This window comes from Pteropus vampyrus, unplaced genomic scaffold (genome assembly GCF_000151845.1).
Source record: "Pteropus vampyrus isolate Shadow unplaced genomic scaffold, Pvam_2.0 Scaffold254, whole genome shotgun sequence".
In the NCBI taxonomy this organism is placed as follows: Eukaryota; Metazoa; Chordata; class Mammalia; order Chiroptera; family Pteropodidae; genus Pteropus; species Pteropus vampyrus.
The window spans coordinates 1567784-1577362 of NW_011889035.1; the positions used below are offsets into that span (position 1 = coordinate 1567784).

The following is a 9579-nucleotide window of genomic DNA, read 5'->3' on the forward strand; positions in this document are numbered from 1 at the left end:
GTCTCTTGGAAAGAAAATTTTCCCTGCCCTAAGTTTACAAGGACAATATATGTATCTTTCAGGATTGTATATAAATATACAGACATACACATATATGAACATATGTTATGTGAAGAGGGACCTAATTTTATCTCCATACAGTGAACCATTTTCCCTAACATTGTCTATTAAACAGTGTATACTTTTTGTAATGGTTTGTGGAGCTACCTTCAGCAAATGACAAATTCTCATATATACCTAGATCTGGTGTGTGCTTTCCATTTCTATTCTACTTATCTATATCTGCTCTTCACCAATACTTTGCCACTTATTATTTCTTTATAATATTCATAAAATCTGTCAGAGCAAGTCCTTACCCTTTAATTTTTTTCAATTGTTTATTTACAAACTATTGTTCCATATTAATTTTAAAATGGTTGTCAAGCTTCTTTAAAAATTCTGCTTAATTTTTAATTGGCATTGTATGAAATATATAAATTAACTTGAAAAGAATTGTCATCTTTGCAATGCTAGATTACTCCATTTATTCAAGTTATTTTTCTGTCTTTTTTTTTTTGCATAGCAGTCAAAATGGTTTACTCACATTTGTTAAAATCAGCTGAAATGATGACATTTATAAAGTATAATGTGGTTCTTTCACAATAGTTCATTGTATCATTAATGTTCCATCCGCTGCTTTCAACTGATCAGGACATGTGGACTCAACACAGCAGCTAGATGAACTCAAAATTGCCTCAATTGGAAGCGCTTTCCATTTCAATGTGCGCGGCTGGCCCACCCTCATTTCAAAAGCTGGCAAAAGTTGTCTCTCTGAGACTTTACAACTTCCTTCCCTCTTTTTCTTCCGACATTGTTTCCCAGATTGGCTCCTTGATGTGTTCTGGTAACGTTCTAATTTTGTCTTTGTAACTTCCATGGCAACTCCTTCAGGTAAGTTTCCTTGATCGTATTCCAAGTAGACATCTGCTGTACTTCCAGTTAGATGTTCTAACTCCAAACATCTATAAAGTGTTCTCATTTCATACTGAACACGGTGCTTCTTGAAAATATGCACTGATTTGAGGAGAGTAAATTGCTCTGATTTCCTTGGAGTTTCACGTACTTTAATAAAGATACCAAGTTCCTTGGCACAATATTTGAAAGTGTTCAAAACAGCCTTGCCATGGCCTTTTTCCAAAACTGACAGTCACTTACATAATGTGTCTGGGTCATCTGAAATAGCTATCATAGGCTTGGTCAAATTCTTGGGAACATCGGTGTGTAGGTTTGAAAACTGTACGCACTTCATATTGGTACTGAGAAGAAAGCCACTATTTTTGGCTATACTCCTCTTAGAGCTGTTCACGGAAAAATTCCTCGAACCCTGCCAGAGGAGCCTACGCAAGGCCCAAGGGCTGTTTGTACTGTTGTTTTGTTGTCCTGGCCCTCTTTCTGCCCTTTAATAACATTTAAATTTTTTTTATAAAAGTCTTATTATTTAATTTTGGAAATTTTATAGTTTTTGTTACTACCATGATAACAAGATACCATGTATTTTGTTTTCACTATGTTTCCTTATTAATTATCTGTATAGACACATGATCATTATTTTTGTAAGGTGATATCATTTATTGAGTTTGCTTAACTCAGTTCTTATAGCTGCTTTTGATTAACTGAGTTTGAATATAGTTGATCATATTATCTACAAATAATTACAATTTCATTTCATCCCTTATTTTTATTTCTTTTTCTTATCATGTTGGTCTTTTTCTGTCTACTATTGAAAGTTACTGTGATAGCTGGCATTCTTGTCTTTCCCCTGATATTAAGGGGACTATCTCTGAAATGTCCCCATTTTATTCAATGTTTGCTGTAAATATCTGGTTTTTAGTGTTTATCATTTTAAGGAAGCTCCCTCTATTCCTAGTTTTCAAAGATTATTTTCATTATAAATATGTGTAGAACTTTGTTAAATATTACCATGGATCTATCAAAAAGCTTGTGCTAAAATTATAAAGACACAGTACAGACAGTTCATCAGAGTTATTCAGAGTCCGTCAGGAGGGGCAATAAGTAGATAAATGTGGTAGATGCACAAAGTGGAGTACTAGGCCAACAGTCACAAACGATGCCTTAGAGATACATCCAGCAACATGAATAGATCTTCAACAAATTGTTTTGAATGAAGAAAAAGCAAGAAAGGATTGAGATCTATACTTTGGCAAAATAACACGTTAATTTTTAAAACATTAGGGGCATATGTACTTGGATATGTACTAATTTTTTTCAAATAAACATATATACCCAAGGGTAACCAACAGACATAATAAATTGAGTACCTATATAAAGGAGAAGAACAGGAGTGGGAATGGGCGAAGTGAAAAGGAAAGCAAAATATAATACAGTATAGAACTTGCACAGACCCATGAGAATCATGTACAGTGCAATGAAGAATATGATTCATTTAACTCTCTGTACTTGAGGCCCTAAAATTAAATAAATATAATAGCTAATGTTTAATGAATACCTAAAGAATGCCTGGCTCTGGGGCCAACATTACTGTCTTCATTTTATAGATGAAGATTCATTTTATAGAGAAAATTGAAGCTTAGAAAACTTAAGTGACTCACCTACAGTGTTACAACTTGTGTGGCAGAGCTGGGATTCCAGCTCAGATCAGTCTACCTATAAAGTCCACACCATATCATGTCCTATTCACTTCCCTTCAAAGTGATCTGCATTACTCTAGATAGAGCCCCAGTCCTGTGTAATAGGCTATGCTCTGCCTTCTACTTATTCCCCATCAGAGTACTCTTAGGTTCTCAAGAAATCATTAACCTTGAGGGCTGACAAGTGCAAGAGGTAATGATGGCCTTTGGCAGAGACAGCCAGTGAAACCACTCAAATAAAAAACATAAAAATTTTAAATGAATGAATCCAAAAGTTGGGGATTAGAAAGGAGAGGCAGATAAAAATCTAGACAAGAATTTGCAATCTAGCACCAGAATCTGGATAAGAAAACTACTTTTGAAAATCTGTGCTTCTGAGTAGAAGAATAATCTTTATCTCCATGTTTTCTAAATTTACCACCTCCTGGTAAATTTGACTCATATCGATGAGATAGCACTAGAGTGACAAGAAAGGCTGAGAATATGTATAAGTTACTTGAAACAATCAATTTTTTTTCAATTTTCCAAATACTGGCTCATTATAAATCAGAAATATCAATTATTTTCAATCATTATCTGCATTTTTCAACTCTCTGTTATGATTACGATATGACACACAAAGCAGTCACCTTGTGCCCTCCACATGTGACTTTTAAAGGCAGAATACTCTCTGTAATAGGTAGGCAGCACAGCATGGTACGAGTATACATAGGCTTTAGAGTAAGACAGGGTTGAGATGCCAACTCCATCGCTTACTAGCTATCTGACCCAAGAAAATGTACTTAATTTCCTTTTTTTAAATTTTAATTAGTTTTAAATATACAGTATATTGGTTAGACATCTATATAGTTCATGAAATGATCCCCCCAATTGCTCCCTCCTCCTCTGACCCTCCACCTAGCCAACATCTTAATGCTAACTGCATACCCTATCCCATGCCCTCCATCCCCAAGACCATCCTTCAGCTACTAATTTGTACTTCTTTAACCCTTCACCCCATTCTCCCAGCCTCCCAAATCCCCCTCCCCTCTGTCCATCACCAAATTGTCCACTATATTTGTGAGTCTGTTTTTGATTAGTTTGTTCTTTTTATTCCTTAGATTCTGCATGTAAGTGAAATCATATAGGGTTTATCTTTCTCTGTCTGACTTAAATACCTTCTCAGTCCATCAAAGCAATATTTTTTTCTATCCTTTTCTTTTTCATATGTGGGGGTCTTGTTTTCTTATCCTTTCAGCCACTCTATCTTTTGGTTGGAGCACTCGATTCTTTTCCATTTAGGGTACTTATTGATAGGAATGTAGTTGTTACCATTCTTTATTCCCTAAAGAAGTCCCTCCAACATTTCCTGTAATATTGGCTTGGTGGTGATAAATTTCCTTAGCTTATTTTTGTCTGGGAAGCTCTTTATCTGTCCTTCAACTCTAAATGATAGCTTTGCTGGATAAATTATTCTTGGTTGTAGATCCTTTTTGCCAAGTCCTTCTGTCCTGCATAGTTTCTTTTGAGAAATCAGCTGTGAGTCTTACGGGTTTTCCCTTATAAGTAACTGTTTTTCTCTTGCTGCTTTTAATATTCTTTCTTTGTATTTAACTTTTGGCATTTTAATTATGATGTGTCTTGGTGTGAGCCTCTTTGGATCCCTGATTTTTGGAGTTCTCTGAGCTTCCTAGGGTTTTATGTCCATTTCCTTCACCAAGTTAGGAAAGTTTTCCATCATTATTTCTTCAAACGGCTGTTCAACATCTTGATTTTCCGCAGTTATGTCAATCAGACAGATATTTGGACCCTTAATAGTGTCCCATATGCTCCTTAAATTATTTTTATAGTCTTGGCATCTTATCTCTTGCCGTTCTGATTGCACGTCCTTGGCTTTCCCATCCTTTAGAAAAGGCACTTGATCCTTTTCTTTATTCACTTTGTTTATTCCTTTGTTTATTCCATTCAATATACTTCTCATCTCAGATAACATGTTCTTCATTTCAGACTAGTTCCCTTTTATAATTTCCATTTCCATTTTTATATTTTTATCTCTTTGTTGGAGTTCCCTACACTTCTCAAAAGTTCATTGAGCATCTTTATAACCAGAGTTTTGAACTCTGCATCTTGTCGGAAACCAGCCGACCAAGTCAAACCAGGTACCTGAATGGGGGAGCGGAGACTGAGAAAAAAGAGAAGACAGACAGGGTGTAGGAGGGAGAACAGATCTCACAACTGTCTCTCCGAGTTTATTTCTTATGCTTCTTTTTATACATAATCTGTTCCTTTGTGTATCCCAAGATAACATAATTAAAGTAACATCCTGAATATCGAGGTACAATCGACACTTCCTTTGACACTCCCTTCGACACTCCCTTTGACACTCTCTTTGTCTATATTTAATCTTCTTCTTCCTGGAATTCCACAGAAGCAGCCTTTTCCCCTTTTTTTATGCAAGCAGGCCTCCCGAGATAATCCATGCACTCTTTTGAATTTTGGGAGCTTTAGCTCCCTACAGCATCTGTTAGATTACTTGACTCCGTTATATCTGGATCTCTGTTCTGTTCTCTCAAATGGCTTCTGATTCTTTGTCTTCCCATTATGGCTGTCTTTCTGTGTCTGTTTCCATGTACTAAGCAACGCTCCTATGTCTCCCGGTCTTATTGTAAGTGTGGATTTGTGAAGTAGGTATCTAGTGGCACAGTCCTGAAAGGGGTTCAGCTGTAGGCCAAATTTAGCCCAAGCCTCTAACCCTCTGGAGCCACTTGTTAAGATTCAGCAAGCAATCCACAGATGCTGTGCTTATAGTTGCCCCAAAAGGCCACACCAGAAACTGAGGCCAGCTGCCTCCTCCAGTATGAGTCTCAGCAAGGAGCACCTGACTCGCTGAGGATATACCAGGATGTGTCTTGGGTGGGGCTGCAAGTTGGGGGAGGCAGGGTTTCATGGAATTCTCTGGGTGGAGCAATGTTAGTTATCCACTTTGATGACATCACGGCTATGGTGGTGCTGTGTCTGTGCACTGGGAGAGGGGAGGGCTCAACAGGGAACAATGGATACTGCCGGCACTTCTGTACCGAGAGGGTCTTGCCTTGGCCCTCACTCCGACAATATCTCCCCGTAAGTCTCTGGTGCCCCCTGGGCGCAGCCGAATCGGCACTGGTGCTCAGAGTGAGCAGGTCTGTCACCGCGAAAACCCGCTTGTGAACGTGGCACCTTTAAGAGGAGTCTGCCACTACCACTACCACTGCCACGACCACTCAGCTGCTCAAGACTGGACAACCCCGCGTCCTTGCCCCATCCTACCTGCTGCCGTTGCAGGGTGATTTCTTGGATTTCTGCCTAGTTATATGACTTGTTCATCCCAGGCGATTTTTCCTTGCTGCTGCACCTTGTTCCCATCGCAACTTTAGTTTGATCTCCAGAGGGATGAACAGAGCCTCTATTATCTATGCCATTTTTTTTTTCCTCCTGTACTTAATTTCCTTTGGCTTCAGTTTCTTCAGTTCTAAGACAGGATAACGATATGGCAGGATTTCTCAATCTTGGCACTATTCACATTTTTGGGGCCAGAAAATTCACATTGTGGGGGACTATCCAATGTATTATAGGATGTTTACCAGTATCCCTGACCTCTGCACACTGGGTGCTAGTATCATCTTCTCTAATTGCGAGAACCAAAAATGTCCCTAGATCCTGCCAAATGTCTCCTGGAGGACAAACTGCCCCAGTAAGAGAACTATGGAGATATGGCTGCTTCTCGGGGTTGTTTTGAGGATTAAATGAAGTAACAATAATGATGCAGTGTTTGGCATGTAATAAAAATTGGATAATTAGTTATCATAAGAATGTCTGGTGGACAAATTTTAGAAAAATAAATTTAATACAAGTGTTTTTTCATATTTTGTACTTTTGAACTTGTGTCAAATTACTTCATGTGCATATGCTAGCTCGTGATGTTGCTAATCCTAAACAACTCTTGTCTTGTGTCACCCTTCACATTCTCCTCAGCCTACGTTTTAACTCCAACCTTTGCTGTGATGACCAGCTGTACACAGTGTAACCTCAGCTGCACTGTATATGTCTCACTTCTGTCCCAGGGCTTTCTTGCTGTAGCAGGATACTCACATCTGCTCAGCCATTCTGACACAGGAACAATTCTCAAAGTGTGAGGTAGCTAACACATAGTAGAGGCAACCTTTGGCCAGTATGGGGTGGAAAATGGTGGATAAGTATTCCTCCTTCCATCCATTGGGCAGGTGATTTTGAGACGCATTCTGTGGCTTCACAGAGGGTCCTCATAGGACCAAGTATCTTACCTCACAGTGGTGATCAGCTTGATAGTGCATCCTTAGTTTGACTTCATCCTTCCATGTTACACTCTTCACAGTCCCTCTCTACCATTCCTTGCAATCATTTCCCAAAATAATTTTCCTGTATTCAAGCCCTTATCTCAGATTCTATTTTGGAGAGAACCTAGACTAGCATAGTTCAATAAGAAAATACAGTATTCACTCATTGAAAACATATTTCATTCCGACTATGGTCCCAAGCATTGGTATGTGAATTTTATCAATGAGGAAAAATACAATTAAAAGACTTAACTCATTCTGCAAGTCAGCTGTAAAATCAGTTTTTCAGTTATTTGGTCCAGTAGCTGTATCTTAAATTTTTTAATGATTTTTATTAGGAAAACCTGTAAATAATGACAACCTGTAAGTGCAGACATGTTCAGATCAACTAATTCGTTCAGTATCCATGGTTCCTACTTGTACCAAATTAATTCCCTAGGCACAAGTATAGATAGTAAAATACTTGTGAAATTAGTTCATCAATGGTGTTGTCTTCTTTGGACCCTATTTCAACAATACTTACTGGATTAATTTTGAATAGTCTTATTTTTTAACTTTTATTTTGAAATATATCACATTTACAGAAAAGTTACAAGACTAGCACAAAGAACTTTTCACCAAGATGCACTGGTTAACATTTTGAAATATTTGCTTTATCATTTTCTCTCATTACATATATATTCTTCTGACCCATTTTAAAGAAGTTGTAAACATCAAGCCCTTTAATCCCCTAATATTTTAGTGTGCATTTGTTAAGAACAAGAATATCTTCCTATTCTCCTCTATAACAACACAATCACAAAATTAACAAGGATAAAACACGATTGTCTAAACTACATTCCATATTTAATTCCACAATTGTCCCCAAATGTCCTTTAAAGTAATTTTTTTTTCTTGTCCAGAGTACACTTAGGTCAGGATAATTCATCGATTTGGCTGTCGTGCCTCTTTAGTCTTCTTTAATCTGTAACATGAACAATCTTGCTCTCTCTCTTTTTTTTTTTAATAAATTGTGAGAAATATGTTAGAATGGCCAGAGAAGGAAAAATTCCTATTACGCACTACATGTTAACTATTTAACCACTGTAATGGAAATTTTTCCAAACATATTATCTGTCTCCTGGTCTGTAGTAGATGCTTTAAAAGTCAATTAACTCCTTCTGGAGACCTGAACATAGTAGCATTGACTATTCTGTGCTGCAGAGGTGTATCAGAGGTATATCTACACACACTCCCATTGTGCTCCAGAAAAGGATTTAATATTACTTACATATGTACAAAATACAATAGAGGAAAAATGGTTACAATGGAAAGCTTCTTTCTTCCCTAGTTCCTCCCTACTTCTCTAGCTATTAGGTTTGCACTTTCCTCGCCCAAATGTTTTCTTTCCCTTTCCCTGGGAAAATCGATCCACATCCAGCAGGAAGTCCCAACCCAGAGACCACAGGGTGGATTATTGCTTTCTTTGGTCCTAAGTACTTTTACCTTGGTGGGTACCTTCTTTAATTAAAACAATATTAAAAGTTATATCTTACGACTTAGTGGTGTGAAAATGAATATATTTTAGATACCACATATAAATGAAACTGTACAGTATTTATCTTTCTCTGTCTGACTTAATTCACTTAGCATAATATCTTCTAGGTGCACCCATGTTGCCGTGAATGGCAAAATTTCATTCTTTTTTATCGCGGTGTAATATTTCACTATATATCTATACCACAAGTTCTTTATTCATTCATAGAAACAGAGCCCAAAGGGATAGTTACCAGAAGAGAGGGGATGGAAGAATGAGTTAAAACAAGGTGAAAGAGAATAAAATCAATAATATTGTGGTAAGTTTTCACAGTGACAGATGATTAGTAGAATTAATGGGGTAATCATATTGTAGGGCATAAAAATGTCCAATCACTATAATGTATACCTGAAATTAATATAACTGATATCATATTATATACCAACTATACTTAAATAAAAAGTAATTTACTAACCTCAACAAAATAAAAAATGAATATATTTGTATTATATTAAATCATTTTCTTCTACCTAAAAATTTCTTTCTCTTCTGATTTTAAAAGAAATTAAAACATTTTCTTTCAAGTACTCCCAAAAGTATTGTGGGTCTTAGGCACTGTGCTTACTGTGTCTAATGCATAAAGCAGTCCTGCTCTCACCCTCACATGCATTTCCCAAATTGAGTGATATGATGTGGGAGCATACTCAGGAGCTATAACAAGAAGGTCAGGGATGGCCCCTGACTTCAAGTCCCCGTGGAAGTGTGCCGAAGGTACCTGAGGGTGGATCCCAGGCTCAGGATCGATAGCCAAGGGTAGATGAGGGTCTCCAGGTCAGATTTTTTTTGTGTTGGTCCCCTCTGTTTTAGTTGCAGGTATGTCCACTTATTTAATTATGGAACCGGTTAGAGCAGCACATGTATTATTCCTAGGGACAGGTATAATATGGGTAGGGGAGTCTACAGCCATGCCACCCTGAGCAAGCCCAATCCCGTCTAATCTAGGAAGCTAAGCAGGGTCAGGCCTGGTTAGTACTTGGATGGGAGACCACCAAGGAAGACCAGGTGCTGTAGGCATAAAATAATA

General features: G+C 37.5%; 2 pseudogenes; one reads left to right on the forward strand and one right to left on the reverse strand.

The window, feature by feature from the left end:
* Positions 1–558: 558 nt before the first annotated feature.
* Positions 559–9579, reverse strand: part of LOC105301906 — a 16377-nt pseudogene continuing 7356 nt past the window's right edge.
* Positions 9451–9569, forward strand: LOC111729261 (annotated as a pseudogene).